The following is a 25,557-nucleotide window of genomic DNA, read 5'->3' as shown; positions in this document are numbered from 1 at the left end:
GATGGGACTTGATAAAGAGGTGTTTTGTCCTCATTTTGACACACAAACACACAGGTGCGTCTGGCGTTCACTCATGCTATATGTCCTGGAGCTGTTTTATTTTTCTAGCCGTCTTTGTGGAACGTCATTACCATTGCTGTTATCTGAGAGTAATTTACTTATGGCTTAATGTGTTCTTAAATGATTGACATCCCAAATAGATATTCTGTGTCAGCTTCTGTTTTCATTTTATTTTAGTTTACTGGATTGACTCTGTTAAAACTGCTTTACAGCAGCTTTACTGCATTGCAGCATAACAACAGATCACGGTAAGACAACAAAATGCTATTAGAGAGTCAAGGAAAGCAAAAAAAAATCCTCAAAAGTCAAACTCAAAATGCCACACAGGGACATGTGGTTGGAGTGGCTGTTTTAGATGAATGAGTTATGATCAGCTGTTTCAGCTCTGTTCTTCCAATAAAAACTTTTATTCAATATACTATTTTTGTTATGTCTTATAAATATATATGTATTGTGTTTTTTATCCTTACAATTTCTTCTTCTATACTCCTTATGTTAGTCTGTTCATATTTACGAGGGTTTAGGTCAGAGCTGTGAGATTGTTTTGGTGTTTTTCTTTCATGCCGTTTTTCTCTTCTGCTTAAATGTGCATTCAAGGGCGGGAGAGGATCTCTGTTCTCCAAAACATAGAAACCTAGACTGTGTAAATGATTATGCATACCTTTAGTTGGGGCCAGACATTAGTGAATGTCCTGGGAGACAGAACCTCTGGCCCAGCTGATTAACGTTGTAGTACTTCTCTGTCATTCTCTTTTTATTAATAAATTCTTCAGAGACAATAGTTGGTTTTTATTCAATTATGTGCTTAATCCTTCACCCAAAAAATCCAACAGTAAGAGGTGTTTGCTTCCCAGAATCATTGTTGCTCTAGATCTGCACAACATGCTGTAGACAAGCAAATAGCAGACGTGAAAGGAGAGTTTGTTAGAGTTGTTTACACTTCTATTCGTTTACATTTCCTGTGATGGATAGGTAAGTCTGTGGCATCAAGTCATGTAGAGAGTGGAGGTTAGAAGAGGGGGAAATGATTTGGTTCAACATATAGAAGACGGCTGTCTCATTTACACACTGAGGTGAAAAATTACCTCCTGGAGTGAAAAGATGCTAGATGGTTTATCAAGAAAAATAATAATAATTTACTGTGTGAAATGCATTGCAAAAGTCTATAAATTTGGCTCCTGTAACATGGCCTTTGAATCTTGTAACTGTAATTGATTTGGAGTGGTGAATTTCAATTACGGAAATTTTTGAAACTGACTACCCTATGAACACTGTACAAATGCATACTTTGCTTAGTTTATGCTGGGTTGGGTCTTGTCCTGATTTTGGTACAATCCCTCAAATTTTCTATTATTGTTGGGCACTTTTATATCTTTATATCTTAACAACATGTTAAATCAGCCTCAAACAGACGATACACACACACAAAATAGAGAGAGAGAGAGAGAGAGAGAGAGAGAGAGAGAGAGAGGGTAGTACAGTGCTTATGTATTACTCAAGTGAATATGAAATCACTCTAGTTTTCACTATTTATTTCTCGTGTATGTGTGTGTGTTTGTGTGAGAGAGAGACATTTTTTTCAGGCAGCAATTACATAAATTAGTAGGATGTACGTGCCAACAATGGCTGTATCTCACCACTGATACTAAACCACCACTGGGGATGAATACAAGAACTGAATCATTCACTATTGTTTTTTGTACCTGCACACCTACACAGGTGTTCTATTATATCTGCCAGATTAAACATTTGCTCAGGTTGAATGCGGCCGAGCTATGCTGAGAATTATGTGAAGTCACTGGACTCAATGTACTGAAAAAAAAAGATAAAGGTGTAATTGGTCCAGCCCTAACAGGTGCTACGAAACTAATAGCAAGAACTAATTCAAGCACATACGCTCCCACACAGTTCTGAGAAGAGGTCTAATCAGCCAAAATATTTAAATCACCATGGGTGTGCAAGGCCTTTAAAGTCATCTCTTTAGTGTCAACATTTTAAATGTGTTGTTTATGATTTTATACTCTTAAAAGGAAGAAAAATGGAAATATCACAAATACAAATTTTTGTCAAAGCCAACTGGAGGGGCGTGCTTGTGTCAGTGTTTGATTGGCAGCAGCTGGCAGGCTGAGCCCTGGTACAGGTGTTGTGTCGAATTCTGTTCCCCTGTCACCGAGTACATGCCAATTCCCTTATTTGATCATCCGTCGCTTCTCGCTTAATCGTTTCCGGTCCGCTATCATGAAGGCTGTTCCAGTGCTTTGATTTCTGCTCTCAGGAGCAAGGTGGGATCTCTGAGGAGACATGAGCAAGGTTACAGGAGCCCAACCTTCATGGAAGTATTTTACTGTTCCAACACACCCCTTTATTGGAAATCTGTAAGTGATTGGACTGATCTGATGCTACATCACATCATCATTTCAGTTTTATACCAAAGCAGACAGACAAATTACAGAACCAAGAACCAAGTATAAATCTCAAATACTAAAGTTAAAATGTTCAGATTCACCTAGTTGAGAATAATTGATATGTTGTGTCTGTGGATTAATTCATTAGAAAGATTCTTCTCTTCCTGAAGTCCGCTGTAGTTCAACTTATCTGTACTCAGTCTAGATGCAGAGTAATTCAGGCTTTTAATAATTGTACAAATGTTTGTCGGTTTTTGTCAGCATCTCTAGTGTGCAAATAGGAAAAAAGAAATAAATGTATTAATCTTCCAGGGATGTGATTACTTTCCATGTTGACTGCAAGTGTATTTTAGTTTTTTACATACATATAATAGTACCACTAATACCACTCTGAGTCTGAATCTAATAGGGTCCTATGACTAGGAGCCCATTCTGCATAAACAGCACCATCTCTCTTAATTGCTTCAGGTCCTGTGATGGACTTCTAGCAGAATTACAGTCCCACCACTACTGCATTAAAATTGCCCCAAATATAAGCTGTTTTCCCTGTGTGTTCTTATAATTTTGCTGGGGAAGTCTATTGAGTGCACTTTGATAAACACCACAAACAACACTTTTACCAGGATCCTTTCATCAGTTGCTAACTGCATGATTCAAAGATTCAACAAACCTGATTTCCATATTGCTGTTGATGTCAATCGCCTCTGTGTTTTGCTTTATGCCACAAGACAAACTCATGAATCTCAAAGGAGGATGCCATTTAATAGGACCCCATCTGGATTTGCACTGAATCATTTGATTTGCACAGTCATTTAACATTAATGTGATTGTGAATTCAGACTTTATTACAAGCTCTCCTCTCATGAGCTGGGACATCAATGGTATGAGGGACTAATTAGGCCTATATTGAGGGTTCAATTTTAAGTCTATGTCCTCTGTCTTTTGCTCTCTCTCCCTTTTTTACTTCAAACCTTTCTTTCTTTTTGCTCTAGCTTTCTCACCCATATCCCCTTCTCTCTCTTCCAACAAAGGACCCTTTTTTGCACATCATGTTCTCTTCAGCGTGGAAGCTTTGAGTTGAGTTATAGGTGTGTGCTGGAATTTCTTTTCCCCTCATCCATTTTACTGCTCTATCGATGGAAATGACAAAGTGCAGGTGCAGCCGCGGCGTGTCTTAGAGCCAGCAAGGGACGGTCTGTGGTGCACTAGGACCGGGGAGAGATCCTCCTCGTCGTGTGCATTGCAACTACAGAGCGGAGCAGTGGAGGAAACCCCCATCGGATCTGGCCATTTATATACATACATTTCTTTTTCCCATCTCCACCGCGCCGCTGCTGAGTGGGGATCGCACCAACTAGTGAGTCTGAGATGGTGAAGAACCCAGGAGAGGATTAGTAATTGGGCACGATTTGCGTAAAAGTCAGCTGTTAGATTTTGGGAGGGGGAGACCATTTACCAGCTTCGCCCCCAATCGTTTTGATATACATTTTTTTATTGGTTGTAGTAGTGTTTTTTATTTTATTTCTACCCATCACACGCTTTATTTCAAGCGCGCAAAGTCACATCTGCGTAGGAGAGCGCTTGGCGCACTTCTCCCCCAAATGACAGAGACAAGATCTCCATTATTCTGTTTGGATTTAAACTGGACGACTGGCTGAATGGGTGACCTCGCCGAAACACAGACTACCACTGGCTTCTACCCATTTTATGGAAACGTGTTTTCTCTATTGACCTGGAGTTGTGATCTCCAAAGCCTTCCCCACTGACTGACAAACGGCGTCGTACCATTTTGGAATCGAGTTGAAGGTAGGCCAATTTTCCTCTTGGCTTGCCTGTACCAACCTTAACACGGCTTTTCTAAGCATTTGATAAAGTTCGCAGACCTCAATTTAACTGGTTCTTCTATTATTGCGCCAATGAATTGATCGCCTATGACTCTGAGCATCTGCCTGACAGTTGCAGCAGTTATTCCAGAAAAAACACGGTGGTGGAGATGGGATATTGGTCAGTTTTAAAAAGGTTCTGGGCCAGTCAAGCGCTTTACGGAGGAGAAGTTCAGCACCTGCCAGGGCTGCAGCAATGAGATGAAGTCGAATATAAATTATTATAGACTACAACATTCAGGAAAGCAATAGATAAATATTCAAACTAATGGCATGTGTCGCAATGTGAGAGGAAATCTCAGAGTCTCTCATTTAGTGGACTCAGTGCCCCTATTTTGTATATTTGGCTCACGATGTGTTTGCTCATGAGCTCAATAATGGAGATGCCGGAGAAGCCCTCTGCAGTGCAGTCTCACACACCGGCCCGCGGGCTCACTGGAGCTCACTAAGGAGAGGATTTAGATAAAGGTGTAAACGAAGCGGCAGCTTTCCCTGAAGATAGCCCACCAGTAAGCCTTATTATATGCACAACCCTGTCTTTATATGGAGGCTGCGGTGTGTACTATAGCATACAATTTTACAATAAAATAGACCCAAGTTTTTTAATGGTTGCGCCAAAAAAAACAACTCTTCCTGCTCTCTCTCTCTATCTCTACTCTCACTGTATGTGTGTGTTTGTGTGTCTAACGTGCCCGCACACACTCCCCCCCACACACTCCCAGTGATTGAGTTTGAAATGATTCTTTGTGCGTCACTGTAGTTGCAGAGTCTAAATTCGAGACACAGACTACATGAGATGCCAAAGCTCGCGCACACGCTGTAATTTTTTTTGTTGCCCAGACAAAACTTATCCATATTATTACGCTCATTTAAATGTATTGGAATGACAGCTCGATGCTTCATCGGCGTGCTTTCTAACATTCTTCGTTTTCTTGCCATTTCGACCTGGTGTATGAGTTTCCCATGAGGACAACAGCGCGGTCCCTTGGGTGGAACCGTGCGAATACCGACGCATTACAGAGGAATCTGAGCGATGATTGATGATGATCCTATTTCTGGAAGTGCACCTGAATCAGAAATGCCGGACCATTTTGAGCCTTAGTGGCAACCCTCATGAATTGTAAACCTTACTTAATATTATTTTTTTTTATGTTATGTTTGCTCGACCCTGCTGCAAGTCGTTTTGAAGAGAGATTGTTGGTGGTCTGTTGGTCAGTGGCTGTTGGGCTCATCTTGAACATGTGCTGTAAGTGAGCGCATGCTTGTGTCAAGGTAGGCTCTCTCTCCCCTCTCTGTCTCCCTATTTATCTCTCTATACACACACACGAGAGACAATTTAGGTTCTTGAAACACAATTAAATTCAACCAGTGCTGTCTCGCTGATTGCTTACTGGACTGCATTTTGAGAAAACACCAAGCCCGGCCCTATATACCGCAGACAGGGTTTCTTAGTTTGTCAGGCGACCTATATCTTACTTGTGCTGGCAGAGACGACATGCCAGAGGCCACTTGGAGGTGAGCCACATCTCCAATTCAAGTTGTTAAACAATAGGAACTCATGAAAGAATATGTCTGTGTGTCACTCTGGATTTCCGGGGTATTTTTATGAGCACAGGGCCTTGCATTAATGAATTCGTAAAGTCACTTCTGTCTGATGTTACAAAGTGCAGCAGATAAAACTGGCAGGCTGTCGTTGCTGCAAGCAGCGCCTCATCATAGAGAAGATGACAGGAACTGTCCGTGGTGCTGAAGCAGACAGCTCCTTTCTCAACTCTGGGCTGATTTTGTAAATTGAAATGTTCAGTGGCTGCAGTAACTGTCTTTGGCTTCCGTTACATTTCATGTTTAAATATTTGAGCAGCTACCGAGTCACATGCTTGTATGACACTCTGTGTTTGTCACAACATATAGCTTTAGAGTGCCTCATAAGAAAGCAGTCTTTGAAATGAGCTCTAACCGTTTTTACATTTGGAGAGGACTTTGAGAATACAAGCCACCTGTGTGACATTATGCTTCATACATATGACATCTTACCTATTTTAATGGACACATCAAGTAATTTTGCTTCACTGCTCATGGTATATTATATGACCTGTGCCTTGTGTTTTCTTTCAGTGTTGACCCTGCATTGCAGTGTTTGCTTTAAATGGCATCATCATGTGTACCGAGAGGCACTGAAATCCATTAACTGTTCATCATGAAGTGGTGCTTGGCTTGGCCATGTGAGAATTTTTTTTTGTACAAATGACATATATATACTATAGAAAAGCACTCCAACAACATTACAAACAGGAATTACTTGAGGGTCAGTTCTGTCTGCCAATGCTGCTTATACAATCTTTAGTCTGAAGGAAAGTATATCTTCTCATTCTTTAATGCTAGGAATAAATAGAAAATGCAATCACAGAATACTTTTTCTTTTCTTGTTTTGTGTAAAATGTACAAAACATGTGTTAAAATATACTTAAGTAATACACAGAACAGTGAAATGGCCATTTATATACTCGCAGTGGCATTTTATAAATGTTAGAGTAAAGTAAAACTGAGACTCAAAATTTGAATCCTGATGATTATGCATACTAAAAGCATTTCTTCTGCTACAGTTTCTATTTGGATTCCACTGGGTTAAACACCCATTTGGGCCTGCTGTAATGCACAGGGCGCACACCATGCCTGCTATAAACACAGTTGGGGAACCGATATACAGCCCAAGAGAAAATAAAATAACCCTAGGGGGAGTCATGATGTCTACTGTGCACCTAATAATTGACTGCATTGCTTTTCTGTGATCACCTTTGCTCAATATCTATTTATGTGCATCATGTGCGCGTATTTAGTGTATTTTAAAATATCTTTACATGATAACAGTGCATGATAACCCCGATCAGGTTCACTAATCTGCTCATTTCCCACATCAAGGCAATTTGTTTGTGTGTTAATGGTCATCTAGTAATAATGAAGAGCTGGTAGAGTGTATTCCTGGACTAGTCCTGTGCTGGTGATGAATGATGTGTGTGTTTCCCCCTAACGGTGATTGAATTAGGCCACCCCGCAGACCCATTGCTTTCCCAAGGAGCACACGAAGGCGATCCTGCAGGGAAGTGTATCAATAAGCGGGTGGATGGAGTGTAAGTGGTGGTGTTGCAGTGGGCAGACAGCCGGTGATGAGGAGGGGGAACACGCTTAGGGAGAGTATCACTGATCACACAGCAGATTGGGAGCCCTTGGTGCTAGCGTCTGTCGGTCCTTGCCATGGAGGAAGAGAGGGGTGGAGCCACACAGAGCTGACCCAGGACCACACACTGGCCCGGCTTCAGTTCCTCACAGAATCCAGCTCAGCTCAGCTGTGATTTCCTTTTTATTTTCTGGAATGTTTAACATCAACCTGGGTATGTGTACCACGAGCCGTTGCTATTCAGTTATTTGGTCATTTTAGTGGAGCTGTGATCAGGTGTTGAACGTGGTTGTCTCAGAACTAAGCATCCAGCAAGCGCTGTGCAGCGTTTTGATGGCTTTGTTTTGATGGCTGGTTGCTTTGACGTGGACCCCCATGAGGCCACTGGCAGCTGAGCTCCCACTGTGACAGATTGATATTTGTAATTTAAGAGAAGCTGTCACACAGCATCCTCCAGATGGAGGGTGCCGTGGAGGCATGCAGTCGATTAAACACGGTTTGTTTAGAAATAATCATTTTGATGTGGGAGCCGAGGATTCATTTGAGACATATTGACTCATGGGTTCAAAATGTTCAATTATTCACAGACGCATACAGTCACAAAATAATAATGCATAGATGTAGAATACAGTTTTGTCAGGGAATAGAAGCTTTTAGTCTGTCGTCTGATGAAAAAACTCAGATCACAGCAGAAGGGACAGGTCAGTGATTTGTGTCCCTGTTGCAGGAAAGGTTGACGATAGGTTGTGGTTGAGACCTTATTCATTAATTCAACCACACACACACACACACACACACACACACACACACACACACACACACACACACACACACACACTCACATAGTTTTCATCACTGAACTATTGGAATTGATATTTGGGGGAGGTCACGTTTTAAAAGACCATCTCCTCCTTGTCACATTGATTGACAATAAAGGAACAATAAACAGCGCAAAGAGAATACTGCTTGATTAACTGCACTTCAGAATAGCCAAACATGTGCAATAAATCAGGTTTCCATCTCACAAATTAGGACGATGGCATTTATATGCTGGTTTGAAGACCCTGAAGCTTGATCTCTTTAAGCATTTGTGCTTATGGGTCTAAATGATAGTCAAGCCCTGTGATGATACGAAGGTTAAGAGCACTAATATAATTTAGAGTTTCTTCTACTGTCAATACTGTAAACAGTGTTTGGAATGAGCAGGGTTATTAGGGGTGTAGATTAAGATGATCTAAACAATGTAATATTCCAGTGGTTGTCGTACAGCCGTCAGGTGTTACCTGTTAACCCAGGATGTTTTTTGCTTGTTAATTTTCCATGTATATCAGAAGCTATAAATTAAATGTAGTATAGGGCAGGGGTCCCCAACCATTTTTCGCATTATGTTCTTGCAGACTGGCCACTTGGGGATTTGAACACCTTAGGTTTTTTATATCCCCTACATTCTTGATTCCGCACAAGCTGATCAAGTACTAATGAACCTCTTTAGTTCAAAATGTATATCCAATTGTTTGAGTGACAGGGAGGGGCGAGGAAATATGCAGCTCAGACAGACCAATTTCAACTGCCTAAATAGCCCATAAAGTTATTTAAGTATTATTCTGTTTTTCCTTTTTTTGGCAAATCATAATATTTTCTTTAGTGTGGAAGCAAATGTTCTGTGGCACTGTACCAGTCCACAGCCTGGTGTTTGGGAACCACTTGTGTAGAGCACCGGGGTGATCCGCAAGATCCAGTTGAACATAAGTGAGTTGTGATACATTTCCTCCATTTTTTAATTTCCTACCTTATTTTTATTGCACGTAAGCCACTTGGAAACAGACACCTATTTCCAGGAAAAACACCTAAAATAAAATACCCAAAATTAACCATTAGGCCTAGATACATAATTCTACAAAAGATCTCCTTTGAATGGTCAGAAGCTAAGGAATGTGAATCATCTGTAAGTGAACCTATTTATTTTTCTATTAAAGAGTAAATGGAGATGCAATAAAGGAAAATATGTTCACTTTTATTGGGAGTTTTCTTCAAATCATTGTTTCTGTCCATACTACCACGTTCCAAATAACATAAGGCTTCCAATACATTGAAATATTGATAAAAACAGTGATTGTTGATCAAATTTCTATGAACTTGTCTTGAGCAGATAAATCGTTTGGTGTATTGGATGTCTGTGTAGTTACTACGAGTCGGCCACTAGACGACGATAAAGGCCATCTGTTCCAAAGCAGCACTTCTTCTCTCCTTCATTTTGACAAGAGAAACTAAACTTAACAGCTCAGGTATTGCACAATACCAAGATGGTGGCCCAGGCAATATTTTCACGCACAGAAAACAGCTCTTTTTGGACTGAAAACAGCGAAACTGGCAGAAGTCAGTCAGCGGTTATAACTGTATAGGTCTATTGGTGGGTTTATTGTTATTATTATCCGGCTAATAACTGTGGGACTGCGGTGTAGGAAGAGATGAGCGATATCTGGATGGCAGTAACTGCAGCCATGTACAGTGATTACAGATATAAGTTCATTTAGATGGTTGGTGTTTGATGTGTGTTTGGTGTGGATGTGACGTTCTAGCTGAGCCTCCTAGCTTCACAGAGGTGTGTAGCATGGATAGGGTGATGCAATAGTAGTTTCAGACATGATTTTCTCATTTGCATTTTGCGTGAAAATCATGTGCTGCCCCCGGTACTGGGGGCGTTGGTGATCAAGAGTGATGGTTTTTATACATTTGTCAGTATTGGTTGTGTTGGGACTATGGGTGCAAATTAGCGGTTTAGCTAAAACCTGCATATTTGCAATGATGTTGACCTGAAATATCATCTATATTAGTTTTTACAGACAAATCAGAGGGCAAAATTATGTGTGGACTTAACAGGTGAAGACATACTTGACAATGGATGCTTGTACTCACCGCCACTGATTTCTCTTTACTGATAACCTCACTGACGCTGACACTTTCTCAGGACATAGCAGAGATCCAACTCCACTGATACCTTTCTTATTCTTCTTTCATAGTCTATAGTCTGTCTCTCTGTCCGAATTTCCTACCCAGAGCACTTTCTCAGTAAACTTTACTGTACACTATACTTTTGCAGCTGTCGGTGTGGTCAACAAAATCAGGCCTGTCAAAGTCACTTTCAAGAGAATGTCCTTTTAATTCAGTCATTTGAAAGACTAAACTGTCAGCAGTTACAGTACTTAGACTAAAGTGGTGTTTAGCTGGGTCACTTTACCCACGGCTGAAACTCACCTTTATGTGTACACATTTATGCAGAGCTTTCATGCAAAAATGGCCAGTGAGGGTAGAGGTTGGAAGAGGAATATAAAAAGAGAGGAAAGTGGATAGTGACTAAAGAGAGGTGAAAAAAGTAAATTGAAAGAAGGTACTCAAGCTTGCTTTCATTTGCTCTATAGCGAGACATACTGAGCTCTTACTTGCTCCACTGGCTTTGAATCACTCTTTCCCAAATAACACAGAGAGTGAGACTTTGAAGGATGATAACACAAAGAAATTGGACTCCAAAACTGAAAATTGATTGAATGTATGTATATATGCATGCAAGTACTTCACTTTTATAACACTGGATGCTGCATTTTATCAATGCAATTTTTAATCCCAAATCATTGCATCCAAACAAGACTGTGCTCCCAACAAATTTGAGGTGTTTCAGCAAATGGCCAAAAACGACAATATGACAAACACTTGCCGAACAGTGGATCACTTAAAATATCTGAGGTAGAACATTCAAAACGATCAAATCTTGCATGAGTAAAATTAAGTAAAATCTTTTTTCAGTCCCTCAGTTATCCTAATAGAAAAATTAAGTGCTGATTCATTTTGATTCAAATTAATTGAATCAGACACTTACTGAACATTTATTGAATGTTTGTTAAATTATTATTGAGGAAAAATACAGGTGAAACTCGAAAAATTAGCATATCGTGCAAAAGTTCATTTATTTCAGTAATTCAACTTAAAAGGTGAAACTAAATATTATATAGACTCATTACATGCAAAGTGAGATATTTCAAGCCTTTATTTTTTATAATTTGATTATTATTGCGTGCAGCTTATGAAAACCCCAAATTCAAAATCTCAGAAAATTAGAATATTACATGAAATCAATAAAAAAAAAAAAAGCATTTTAAATACAGAAATGTCAGCCCTCTGAAAAGTATAATCATGCTTATGTACTTAGTACTTGGTTTGGGCCCCTTTTGCATGAATTACTGCCTCTGTGCAGCATGGCATGGATGCCATCAGCCTGTGGCACTGCTGAGGTGTTATGGAAGACCAAGATGCTTCAATAGCAGCCTTCAGCTCTTCTGCATTGTTTGGTCTCGTGTCTTTCATCTTTCTCTTGGCAATGCCCCATAGATTCTGTATGGGGTTCAGGTCAGGTGAGTTTGCTGGCCAATCAAGCACAGTAATCCCATGGTCATTGAACCAGGTTTTGGTACTTTTGGCAGTGTGGGGAGGTGCCAAGTCCTGCTGGAAAATGAAGTCAGCATCTCCATAAAGCTCGTCTGCTGAAGGAGGCATCAAGTGCTCTAAAATGTCCTGGTAGACGGCTACGCTTACTCTGGACTTAATAAAGCACAGTGGACCAACACCAGCAGATGACATGGCTCCCCAAACCAACACAGACTGTGGAAACGTCACACTGGACATCAAGCATCTTGGATTGTGTGCCTCTCCAGACTCTGGGACCTTGGTTTCCAAATGAGATGCAAAATTTGCTCTCATCAGAAAAGAGGACTTTGGACCACTGAGAAACAGACCAGTTCTTTTTATCTTTAGCCCAGGTAAGATGCTTCTGACGTTTGTTGTTCAGGAGCGGCTTGACAAGAGGAATACGACATTTGAAGCCCATGTCCAGGACCCGTCTGTGTGTCGTGGCTCTTGATGCAGTAACTCCAGCCTCAGTCCACTCCTTGTGAAGCTCCCCCACACATTTGAATGGCCTTTACCTGACAATCCTCTCCAGTCATCCCTGCTGCTTGTGCACCTTTTCTTCCACACTTTTCCCTTCCACTTAACTTTCTATTAATGTGCCTTGATTCAGCACTTTGAGAACATCCAACTTCTTTTGCAGTTACCTTTTGAGGCTTTCCCTCCTTGTGGAGGGTGTCAGTGATGGTTTTCAGGTCAGCAGTCTTCCCCATGATTGTCAATTCCACTGAACCAGACTGAGAGACCAATTAAAGGCTCAGGAACCCTTTGCAGGTGTTTTGGATTAATTAGCTGATTAGAGTGTGACACTTTGAGCCTACAATACTGAACCTTTTCACAATATTCTAATTTTCTGAGGGGTTTTCATAAGCTGTACGCCATAATCATTGAAATTATATCAAATAAAGGCTTGAAATATCTCACTTTGCATGTAATGAGTCTATATAATATTAGTTTCACCTTTTAAGTTGAATTACTGAAATAAATGAATTTTTGCACGATATGCTAATTTTTCGAGTGATAATCGTGATAATTATCATTATTGTTTTATGCTCAGCATTATAATGCAGTCCAAGTTGCAAGACTGTCTTCACCAGAAACATGGCATTAGTGGTCATTTGTTCAGACAGCCCAGAAACCTCAGTTACTTATTTCTTACAAAATATTTCTTTATTTGTGTTTTTTTAACCAAGTTCTACTCACTGGTTTGAGTGCGAAATCTCTTAGGGAGAAGGCTCTGGTAGGGTGGACATTGCTGCTCCTTCCAACAGACAATGTTGTTTTCTTTTAAACCTTTTGAACCATTTCCCTAACCTAACCTAAACTAACCATGGCTGTGCTCTTCCCTTAATCTTAACCAAATAGTTTTAGTTGCCTAAACCTAACCAAACTGACTCACAGTGTCAGGAACAATTGTTCCTGACTCACAGTGTAAGGAACAATTACTGTGAAATAACCCAGTAACTCTGCCTCTAATCAGCCACCTGTTTACTGGTTTCCACTTATTATTTACTTATTCACCATTCTCTGTTTCAGTGCTGTCATATTGTATATACTGTATACCAATACACCTACCTCAGGTCATAAGGTCATAGGTCTTATTTATATTTTCCAGCATCCTTTGCACTATGCTCCATCACACTGTGTACATGTGTACATGTATGCATGAATGTGTATGTGTACCTGTATATCATATCCACCTTCAACATGTACATAATGAGAATAATCGTTTACTCTTTAATCACTGCACTACTTGTCAATATGTCTATATTGTTTTGTTCATAGTGTGTATATTAGTGTTGTCTATACTGTAGTTTGTGTCTGATTTTATTTTATTATTATTTTATTATTGTGTTATGGTATTTTTGTATGAGTAAGCACATAATGAGCAATGTACAATCCTGAGTCAAATTCCTCGTATGTGTACACATACCTGTCAATAAAGCTGATTCTGATTCTGATTCAGAAACCTTCATCATAACAATGACTTTTTATGTTGTTGTGCTGTTATGGACACAGCATTCATGGGTCGTTTCAAAAGGCAATAACAAATAACTTGTTTTGTCTTTAAGTTTGGTTGGTAGGTGTTGGTTTTCAGGCCCATGGATTGGACAATGCTGATTATTTCTAACATGATTACTTTATTCATTTTATTCTTATTAGGTTTCTCTCCGTCCTCATGTTGCCATCAGCTTTGTCATAACACAGGGAAGGTAGACCACACCAGCCATAATGGAATCACTCTTCCAGCTGTCACTTTGAATTGGTTCTGGGAAAATCTTGCCAGTGTCCCATGGGCGAACGTGTAAGAGATAAGATATGAGCAGCTCCAACACATGTTCACATACAGTACACAGAAATGAAAAGAGTGCAGGAAAAGAGAGAAACCATAGCCTCTTTCTCCTTCGTCTTTCTCCATGACACATACACTTACACACACAAGATTAGTCTTGGCAGATTGACTTGTCTTACAGGATGAAATTGCATTTAAAGGTGTAATTTAATAATGTCTTTTTTTTTGTAGAATCCGTGCGGAAAGCGACTCACCTTTGTAGCGTACCTTGGAGATGTGGATGTTGAAAGACCTGGCAGTTACTTATAAGAAAGTTGTCAGAATTTTCAAGATTATATTTGCTTACAACGGCGAAATTGCAGTGATCTCTCGGTGGACTGGACCACAAAAAAAGAGAGAGAGAGAGAGAGAGGAAGACTTCATCTCAATTCTCTGTTCCTTGGCTTGTCAACTTGTCTCTGAAATCCACTCAGATGGCCCCGGCTCTGAGCTATAAAGAAGGAAAGACAAAAACTGAGACGAGGTCATGCGAGAATTGGCAAGGGAGAGAGAGAGACAGAGAAGCAGTAAGAGGCAAAGAGAGAACGAGAGATGTTTCTACTGTTTCCTAAAGCTAGAACACTCTGCCCTGTTATTTTGTCAGCTGCAGTGGTCTGTGTTATGGTGCAATGAGTCCCCAGGGAGTAGGAACTGCCATAAATATTGCACTGTTTTGAAAAGCCCACTCTGATGTGGGCTCGCATTGTGTACAGGATGCTGGCTATTAGTGCTATTGGTCAGTAATGAGTGGGTGCCGAGTCCCAGCCAACTGTTTAAAGCCTTTAAACACTCGCCCAGTCAAGTTCACAAAGAAGCACACGCATGGAAAGTACTTAGGAACAGCAGACGTTCTCCTCGTTAGTGGATAGTGGGACTACATACTTGTCCCAATACAAATAAATATTAAATAAATGAGAAAATCTCAATTCTTGGCTATAGAGTGCTCATAATACACAAGCACAAAGATAGAAGACTGCTTTTTAAGTACGTATTAGGGTGGATCTTCCCAAGAGTGTTAGAGCTGTGACATTGCTGTGTGTTTATCGAAGGTCAGTGACATCTATGTGTCTGTTCATCTGGCATATGCTTTTGTGTGTGTTTGCCTGTGCACACTGATCTGACACAGGCCCAGTCAGTCCTGTTCTTGGCTCCAACAGTGATCTGGCACTTCTCCTAGGCTTGCAGCCCCTGCCATGCCTCCCCCTCTACCGCTCCTGCTGCACCCCCCCCCCCTCCTCTTTTCTCCCTCCATCCACACACCAGTGCGATCAGCCTGTTCGGGCCTTGCAGGGTGTCAGAAAATTAGAGAATGAGAATTGACTTTCACCCAGGCTCTCCCAATATGACTCCTTATTCCTGGCTCTCTTTGCGCTGCTTTGCTATCATATGACAGTAATATGGCAGTATTATGTACCTAATTGTAATATGCCTCACAAAAGATGCTGAACACTGGCCCGTGAAGAGCTGTGGCTATTCACGGGCCAGGATAGCAATTGACAAAACCCTCTCCAAAGTCCTTTGACAAAACCTTGGATAACCTCACAGCTGGGATACACACACACACACACAAATACACAAACACACAGATTCACTGTCTTACAGATATTTTTCTGTTCACATAAATCCTGTGATAAGGTTCCATCTGAGATAACTGGACTGCTCCCTGCAGGGCCCTGTCTCCTCTCTGAGACCCACAGCAGCTGCACTGTAGAATGGATACAGCTATGGTTGGAGAACAATCAATGATACTGAGGGTGTGTGAGGTGCATGTGTGTATCCAGAATTTTTGAATCATCACCCAGTGGATACTAGGTATTAAATTTTAACAGCCACCCTATATTTACAAAAGCCAAGATAATTGCATTGAAATAAGCCAGAGTGTTTTGATCACAGCCTTATCAACATATAGCATTTATGTGTAAAACTAAAGAAACATATTTGCAGCACTAGAAATGTAATTTCACTTGTGTCAGTAAGTCTACGTGCTATTTAAACAGACACAATAAGTAAGATTCTTCTGCTTACATACATGTTTTCATTTCACACTTGCTTTGGCAATGTGTATATCTGTTTCCCATGCTAGTAAAGCCCAATTTGAATTGAATTGAATTGAACAAAGAAATTTTCTGTCTGACTTTGTTACATTATTGTAATAATCTTGCATTGATGTTGCATGCACATTAACAGCTTACCAATTAGAATGAATAATAACATAACAGTTTTTTACTTTCTACTATACCACTACTACTATACTACACTACTGCTGCTATATTCTTATGCTAAAGCTCAATAAATGCAAACATGATTGTGTGGATCAGTGTTTGAAATTAACACTATGCATAATTATACATTAAAAAACAAACACATCACATCCTCTGCCATTAGGCTAAATGTGCCTTTACATCATTTGTGCAAAGAAAGAAGGAATCTGTGGTTGTGTATTGTCTATTGCAATTGAGCTTTATATTGCACTGTGTCCTCAGTGGAACCTTCTTTGGAGATCAAGTTGGAATCCCATTATTTCACACTATGGAGTGTACACAAGGGTTAGGTTGAGACAAACAGGTGAGCGTGTCAAAGACACAGGAAACAGTTGAAGGTCACTGAGATGTGTTCACACACGGGAGAGCTGAAGTAAGAAGCAGTGGATGGGTGGTGTAAAAAGAGCAACAGATAAGGAAGCGAACACATGTTGAATAAAACATTCTGATTTCCCATCCATCCCCCCATCCCATTCCGCTCGTCCCCAGTGAGTGTGTGATACCATCCGCTCAATAAGACCTCATCAGTTTAATAGGGCTTTCATACACTTTCTGTTGCTCTCTTTGTGTGTGTGGGTTTGGGACTTTCGGGTTGGCTGTTGCTTTTGTTCGGCAACACCCACATGTTTCTCTCATTGGTCCAGTTGCTGGTGAAGCATATATATCTTTCTCTGCCAAAACTGATAGCATCTTGGACTCTCTGTTGGCAATGAATTAGACGAGCAGACTTTTCCAAATCACTGCAAGTCTGTGACAGGTTTACCCTCACTTTGGTAAGTTGCTGTGTGTTTTTGGTGTGCCTTTTAGTTTCTTTTTCTGGCATGAACAGGGTGAGTTATTGTTATTTGTTGGTCATGGATATGTTTCATCAGAATGATCATAAATTTTTGGTACATAAAGTTCCAGTCAGTTTCATGTTGATGTGCACATTTGAGGACATTATGAAAGCTCAGATAGGACAAGAGGCTGCGTCCAACCTCTGCTTCCTAATTCCTTGACTTTAAGTTTGTTTTTTCTCCTAAATTATACCTTCAATATTTAACATTCTCCTCATATCTGATTGGCAACTGTGTAGAATTTTGGAAAAATGTGAAATTCACTGTGCGGGTAGTACAATAATGTAATGTACAATATCTCCAGAGGTTATTCTGTTTGTGGATGTATATTTACCCTATATTAACTTGTACTTATTAAGGATTCATGAGGACTTCCATAATTAAGAGTGTTTCATTTAAATATTCACTCTTAAAAACAGGACAACAAAAATTTATAAATGTATTAGCCCATATGACATCAAATATCACTAAAGAAACACAGGTCACACAGTCAAGGCATGCAGGAAATGAGCAAATAAAGCATGATTTGCTTTTCCCTTGTGGTATCTTTCTTATCTTTTGTAACCTTTCTTTACCAACCCCCACCCCCTTCTTCTTTCCGCCACTTTCCTCTCCATTTCTTACAGTTCTCTCTTTTCCGGGTCCCTAGTCAAGCAAAGAATCGATTTTTAAACAGGCAAGACTCTGGGGACCGAGCAGGGAACTATTATTGGCTTCATTTAGGCTCCATTGCCACCAAGATGGCTCCTCTAGACAATAGGATAGACTCTGGTCATGGATACCAAAGCATAAATACACATTCCATCTGAAAACCCCTGTGGGCGTGAGAGGATGGACCGCAGTGCCTCTCCATACACCACTAATATAGGCACATCCAGCACATTTCAGAGCCGCAGGCTAGATAGGAGGGGAATATAGCAAATGTACGGGCTTTTCTCCATTATATTTACTGCATGCCACCTTTCACTTTTTCATAACCACCAGAGGTTTTTGTGCAGTCTGCAACATTTGGCAATGTATGGGATTGTGCTCCTCTATAGCAGCTATATGTCTGTCAGGCAGCTCAAGTATGCAAAGCCAATAACAGTCCTCTTTCTCATTCTAAGACTGAAAGGTTTCAGGAAAGCTTCTGCAATTCCAGCTATGGTTGATCCTAGGTAGGGACACATTATGTTGTGACCAAACTAAACTGATAAAGGTGAAAGATCTACTTCTGGATTGCGTTACACGGTCCCCAGAACCATGTTTCCCCCAAGGCTTACAGTTTGTTTCTTAATATGTATTCATGAAGAAAACATAATTCAAATTTAGAAATGTCTGTTACGTTGACATTATCCTTAAACAAATCTCGGAGTCTGGTAGCTAGCAAGTGTGTGGCATGAGAGGGAAAGCAATGTAATGCATATGCAGTAGGAGCACTGAGGTGCGGGAAGGATACAAGCATCCATAGTTTTAACCAAAACAACGTTTTGGACACAAATAGAAATGTTTCCTTATTAAGACCTTATTAAGTCTGAGTAGGATGTATTTGATTTCACAAAATAGCTTGGAGTTGAATCAAGACTGAGTTTGTTTCTGAGAGTGAACATATTTGACATGTAGACATGGATACATGTTGCCTACAACGTGCGCACAAGAAACAAAACACATTTAGAAAACTGTGTTGGCATTGCACTAAACACTTGGATGCCCTCTAACAGCAGCTGTCAATATCAGACTGCAATTTGGCAAATGAAGGGCATTATGTTCTGCACCTGATAAAATAAGAATTTATATAAACTAATCAATAACCATTTGGAGGTATTTTTATTTACTTAAGTTGATGAGTGGATACAGTTTAGCAAATCTACAACAGCATCCTGGCTCCGTTGCTGCTGCTGCAGCAAGCTGCTGCTTGGCTACATGATTCATTACAAAAGGACAGCTTGTTTTATGGTAAAAACTGACTTTAGTCATCCCACATATGTGTAGTGGGAGTGTGTTTTAGGCCAGTTAAAGACTAAAAAAGAGGTGGGGAGAGAGATAGGAATACATACATTGTATTGTCATCGAAGACGTGATTGCATGTGGTGTATACTATTACTGATAATAGTAATATTATTAGGGATGAAAATGAGAAAGCTTATTTGCATAGCATCTATCTTACATGGCACAAAATTTACCATGCTTTATCTAGTGACCGTTTAACCATATTCCAAGTTCCAAGGCCACTTACTCCACTGGGTATGTCTTGGCTTTTTTCTAAATTATCTGACTTTCTTGTGACTTAAACCAGTATTCTTACAAATGCAGAAGAGAGGGAAAACGTTAATACGGGGTTTATTTGAAGACTGGCTGGTTACATGCACAGCAGGTGATTCTAATCCAAACCAAAGCTACATCGCAGACTGGTCCATTACCGACTTTATGTGTGGATGTATGTATGTATGTATTTTGTATTCCACGCCACATTATTAGACATTTTATTGTACTTTTACGGTAACACTGTTGCAACATGGTTGCCAGAAAGTTTCCGCAATTACCCTTTTACAGTAATTATGTATAATTACATTATAACTATTGTACTTTAATTTTGAATCTAGCACACATGGAAAGAATAATACCGAATATATTATTACCTTAGCAGACTAAACTTATAATTCACTATTCAAATCATACATAATACTATTTTATGAACTTCAGCAATATTGAAACATAAATAATGTGTAATATAAACATAAACAAATATGCTTAATTGCCTCTTAAACTATAAGGATAAGGGTAACACTGACTTGAAGAACTCATCTGAATGCAGGAAAGAATGAAAATAAGATAATGTAAAAACCTTTTTACAAAGATTTATGTTTAGATAAATATTGTAAGAATAAATCAAATATTAATCTAAAAGATTGAAGTTTTGCACAACATACTGTACAAGTATGTGAAAGCTGTGCACACTTGAATGTGTTTATCAGCCTGGTTGTGCGCTTGTGTTTGACAGTGTTTTTGTGTGTCAGTGGTGGTCCGGCTGCCCCCAGTGGGGTTTGTACACTAAGTGGGTGAGGAGAGTGTTGGCCCCTGCTCTCTATCACAGGCAGTATTGACTGGAAGCATGAGAGCGTCTTCTGCAGCCAGTCATCCTTGGACAGCTGACAATGGGCCTGGGCACAGGGGAAATAGCTGAAAGCAATCAACAACCACAGGAGAAAAATGCTTCACTGCTGGTGGAATGTGTCTGAACTCAGACCTTACTCGCAAAACGCCCCTGTGCTTTTGACCGATCATGTGCAAATGGCTTTAGTTTGCCTCGAAGCTCCTGTAATTATGTACATGTTGTCACATTTTATGTGCTCAAATGTGCTCTTTAAGTGTATGTACAGTATGTGTGTGTGTCTATGTCGGGGAATAGGAGAACAGCAGGGTTTCGGATTGGCTCAGAATCGTGTGGTAATTAATCTCACTCAATGAAGATGTGCATGTTGGGACTGGGGCAGGGCATAGCTCACCGCACCTTGGTCGTTGACTATAACCACCTATGGCCAGCCTCTGGTGATTAACGGGGGCTGTCCATGGTCAAAAGCGGTCAAATGTGTTTTAATGAATGCTCACTCAGTCTACCAACCAAGTTTACTTTTTTTTCTGAGGCAGTGATTCACATTACTGCTGTAGAATAATACTCATGGGACCTGACTCACACTGTGACACATCTGGCAAACAGCAGAGCAAACACACGTGCGCACACAAACATGCCACATGGCACAGACGCAGGAACAGGTAGACATTCAGTCAGTATAGTTGCAGTGTGTTGTGCCATTTTCTAGCAATCCAAGCATGAATCCCTTTGACACAGTAACACACAGGGACACCTATGACACACTCACTTGTTGTGTGTGTCTGTATATGTGTGTGTGTGTGTGTGTGTGTGTGTGTGTGTGTGCAAATACTACCCTTCTTTGTCTGTCACTCTGGCTGCTCTGCATGTTGGTGCCGTATGTGATGTTGGCATAGCTAAAACTACATATATAGAAAGAATAGCCGTGAATGTGAGAGGCCTGCATGTGCACTCAAATTTACTTTCACATTTGAATTATTCTGACTTTCCCCTTTAATTGCTGTTTGACTCTAGCATTGAACTGGCACCACATTATCAGTCAGTTTATGCATCTCTCACAGCACAGCTTCAAAGATTATACTGTACAGTCAGTCACTGCTCAAGCATATAAATAATGTAAAAGAATCGAGGATGGTGTAGAGTACATATACCTTATACATATTCTCATCTCATGACACCAGGCAATGATGCAAATGCAGGAGAAGAGTATTTTTTTCACCTGCCCAATTCTCATTTAATATTCAGCAGTTATAACTCATGCAATATTGATCAACAACCACCACTACTGGTCTTGTAATGTGCATGTGAGAGAAAGGTTCACTCCTTCTCACTGTGTACATACAGCGGTACACTCTTCACCTCATTCTGTGACCTTGCTACAACTCAGCAGAGATGGCTGAAACACAACCCTCATGAACCTCATACTGAATAAACAGATCAGATCTTTATTTGTCCATAAAAGCACACAACTGTATAATCTATTTAGATAGTGAATGGGTAAGTCAGGTTTTTTTACATGCAGTACTAAATTAACTTGAACCAATTCATGCATCACGGTAAAAACACTAGATGGCATAGTGTATATTTTTAAGCCACGTGAAATAAACAAGCATCACAACTCCAAGGAAACAGTGAGATGTTTCAGGTGAATTTGTTTCGCATGCATATTTTTACTGTCTGCCTTTCAAGTCCTGTCAGGGCACAGTAGGAGTACTACTCTGTAGGACTAGTAACTATTATGAAGATGTAGTTTACCTAAGACCACAGCGCAGGCTGCCTTCAAATTGGATTAAATCCCTAAATCACATGATCAATCATCCACAGCTTGCTGTGCCAAGATGGCAGAGGTTTCCTTCTCTCTCTTAAGATGGCACAACTGCATACTGCAACAGCAACAGAGCTGGAAATGTGGTGGTGGTTTTAGGTTTTGCTTGTAATTTGCGAATCTGTGTGTCCTGTTCAGTCTCGAGAGATAAAGAATTAGAATATGAGAGTAACGCACACAGATCCACAGTTCACAGACATACACCACATGCACACAGGGAGTGTGCTTGCAACAAATAGTGTGAGGTGATAATTGAATTTGGGAAACATTAAGGGAAGATGGTAGAAGATACAGCTCTCCTGGGAGATACAGTCCCATAACAATGGCAACAGACAGTCAATTCGTCTGCTCCTTTGTCAGGGCAAGTCAGCAGGCAGTGCAGGGCTATGCCCCTCATTTTCTGGTAAAAAGCAGCAGGCAAACGGCATGTGTGCTACTGTGTGCATGCTTCATGCATCGCTGAAGCGTGGATATCACGCCATGCCTCTGTGTGCGCCTCCTCAAACACACCTGCTCCTGACGCCTCAGAGAAAAAAACTTGGCTGTGGTTAACCATACGAGCAATGCCAGAATGCTGCATTACAATAAGAAGATATATCTGTACTACTTCTTACTTCTGTACAGTACTTGTCTTATCCTCACCAACGTGTTTTTTATCAGTCAGGCAAGTGTGTGAGTTTTTGGGGAGATAGTTTCAAGGAGCAATGGCAGTTCAGCATCATGGTGTTATACAATAACACCATGATGCTGACAAGTGTCAGATGAGTCAATTGAATTTTGTCTTGTATAGTTGAAATAAACACTCACTAAACTTCTGGTTTCCAAAGCTACTTGGCTTTGAGGGGGAAATTAACTTCCGAGGTGACTAATATATTATTTAACCTCAGTGTATGCTCCCTCTGAGCATGACAAAATGATGAGAGAACCTTCAAGAGTGGAATGATGCAGGTTTAACTTCATGCTCCACTTACTGCAAAGATCTTAACAGTTATATTTTACAGGAATTATACTGAGACAGTTGAAAATGCTGCTTTACTAAGTCACTAGACTGATGTTTAATGGTTGTTACTTAATACTTTCTCCCAACTGTCCTTCATGAACCAGTTTCTTCTGGAGAGTACACTGAGAAGTCAGTCTGACCTGTGAGCCATTCTGGTTTTAACTCCTAGAGTTGCTGTTTTTAATGTTTTGTTTGTGGAGAGAATGCAGGGAATGACGGGGGAGTGGAGAGGAAGGAGAGGAGCGGAGATGAGGTGTGTTGGGTGTTTGTGGGGGTCTTGAGAGGCGCACAATGTCCCTCTCTGTGTGAGGATGGTTGGTTACTGATGTCATGGCTGGCAGGACCCAAAGTCCACTGAGCTTGTGAAGGTGTTGCATGATTGGGATTGGGACACAGAGAAGGGTCGCAACCATTGTTCTCCTGAATTAGGTTGTGACAGGGGCAGCTCTCTATCCTAGAGAGACAGAAACACAACCTGCCAATCATTCAGTTGTGTTAAGTAAATCAACATGTATCAGCAGCTTGAAATTATGAATTTGGCATTTTGCCTTCATTGGACAGCTTGGAGTGTAGATATAGACAGGAAATACAGTTAGGGACACTTGCAAAAATAGTATCCTGCCACCCAATTGAACCTGGGATGTTGTGGTTATACAGAATGGTGTGCATCTTAACCCTTAGGCCACTCCATGCCCCCAAATGAGGTGACCTTGATTCAAGTGGTGTGATTATCATTTAATATTGTCGTTTTTCAGAAGAAAACCCCCCTGACTAAACGACACAGAACTCAAATTTTCTGTCCCCACTGGCAGATTACTATCACATGCTTTAAGCAGAAAAATGCTTTAACACTGAATACTTTGTTAAGTGACATGTTATCATTAACAGTTTTGACATGCAAGCAATCGTTATCTTGAAGAGAGTGAAAGACAGCAAACTAGCTGAATATGAAGCATACGTTAGACATGTACAGTAACAGGTACAGTATGAGGGCTGGACTGTAGGGTTAAAGAATTTTACAAAGAACAGGAAATAAGCTTGTCCACCAGTGTTTTACAGTAAGTAGCAAATAAATGCGGCCACATTGGGGATTTTCTGTTTTTCTTTTTCTCTCTTCTGCTTGTGTGTGCATGATTACAGTTGCAATGAAATTCCCTTATGTTTCTTGACTTTTCAATTTTTTACTCTTGTCATGGTGTATTTGGTAGCTGCAAGTCCCTCCTTATGCTTCTCTTGTTAAATTTCTGAGAAAGTATTGCAGCAATGGCCGCAGGATGGGGGATACAATTACTATGATTGAAGACTCTGAAAATCTGAGCTAACCTCTAAAGAATTTGGACCTTTGAGAGTGTTTCTATTTGTGGATTTGCGTGTGCACATATCAATGAACTGACCATGGGGTTACAGCTGCAGCTAAAACACACAATTAGAACTGACCAGCTTATCAGCAAGTGTTTTTAAAGGCCTTTTAGCTGAACAAAGCCAATCCTTTAGCTGTGGCATTTGCCAGAATGTTATTGGCAGAGCGGTGTTTATCGACTGAACGTTGTTTCCTAGTAGAATGTGATCGAGTAAGAGAGAAAGGCTTCTTTTCACAGTGGGCCTTGCGAGTATCATGTAAACACAGAGAGAGGCTCCTTTCATTAGCTATGCTAATCTCAGCGCACGTGACGTGTCGCAGACTCCAGAGCCCCTCCTGGCTCTGGCTCTCTGCGTCGTTAGTTTCTGTCTCCAAAGGCCAGGATTCTCGTCTTCTCCTTTCCGGTCCACTGGGTTAATTTGCTGTGTGTTGTGTTCTCCTTTTCTTACACTTAGACTGACAGAAACTTGGATCTGGCTATTGGTGAATCTGCTCTCCTCCTCCAATCACCTTATTCTGTTTGGTTGTCTGGTCCTGCTGACGCAAACAACAGCTTTAGTAGAGTGAGAGTTTGCCGGTGCCACCTTTTGCCCCTCTGTTGCCGTGTGTGCTTTAAAATGATACAAGGCAATGGGTCTCTACCCAACTTTAAGAGGAATTTGACATTTTGTGAGGTATGCTTATTATATTACGACGAGCTAGGTGAGATGATTGGTACCACGTCACATATCAGTATTGTAAAGATGAACCTACTGACAATGGCCAACTAACTAAATACTGGAAACAGGGGGAAACAACTTGCCTGGCTTTGTACAAAGGAAACAAAATCAGCATACCAGCACCTCTAAAACACACAAATTAACATGTTATA

General features: G+C 40.5%; 1 protein-coding gene across 4 annotated transcripts in view; it reads left to right on the top strand.

Annotated features, from left to right (window-relative positions):
- The first annotated feature begins 3,687 nt into the window (after window positions 1-3,687).
- il1rapl1a (interleukin 1 receptor accessory protein-like 1a) overlaps window positions 3,688-25,557 on the top strand; it is a 173,494-nt gene continuing 151,624 nt past the window's right edge. For 2 of the 4 annotated variants that reach the window (XM_038720890.1, XM_038720887.1), the window contains exon 1: window positions 3,689-4,271. The gene's annotated coding sequence lies outside the window, so the exon portion shown is untranslated. Of the gene's footprint in view, window positions 4,272-25,557 lie in introns of all 4 variants that reach the window. The other 2 variants (XM_038720888.1, XM_038720889.1) reach the window with 2 other exon arrangements.

Source organism: Micropterus salmoides, unplaced genomic scaffold (genome assembly GCF_014851395.1).
Source record: "Micropterus salmoides isolate LMB-PRFRI ecotype aquatic unplaced genomic scaffold, ASM1485139v1 Ms_hic_scaffold_15, whole genome shotgun sequence".
Lineage (NCBI taxonomy): Eukaryota > Metazoa > Chordata > Actinopteri > Centrarchiformes > Centrarchidae > Micropterus > Micropterus salmoides.
Note: the sequence above shows the minus strand (reverse complement) of the source record. Positions and strands in the feature narration are given on the sequence as shown.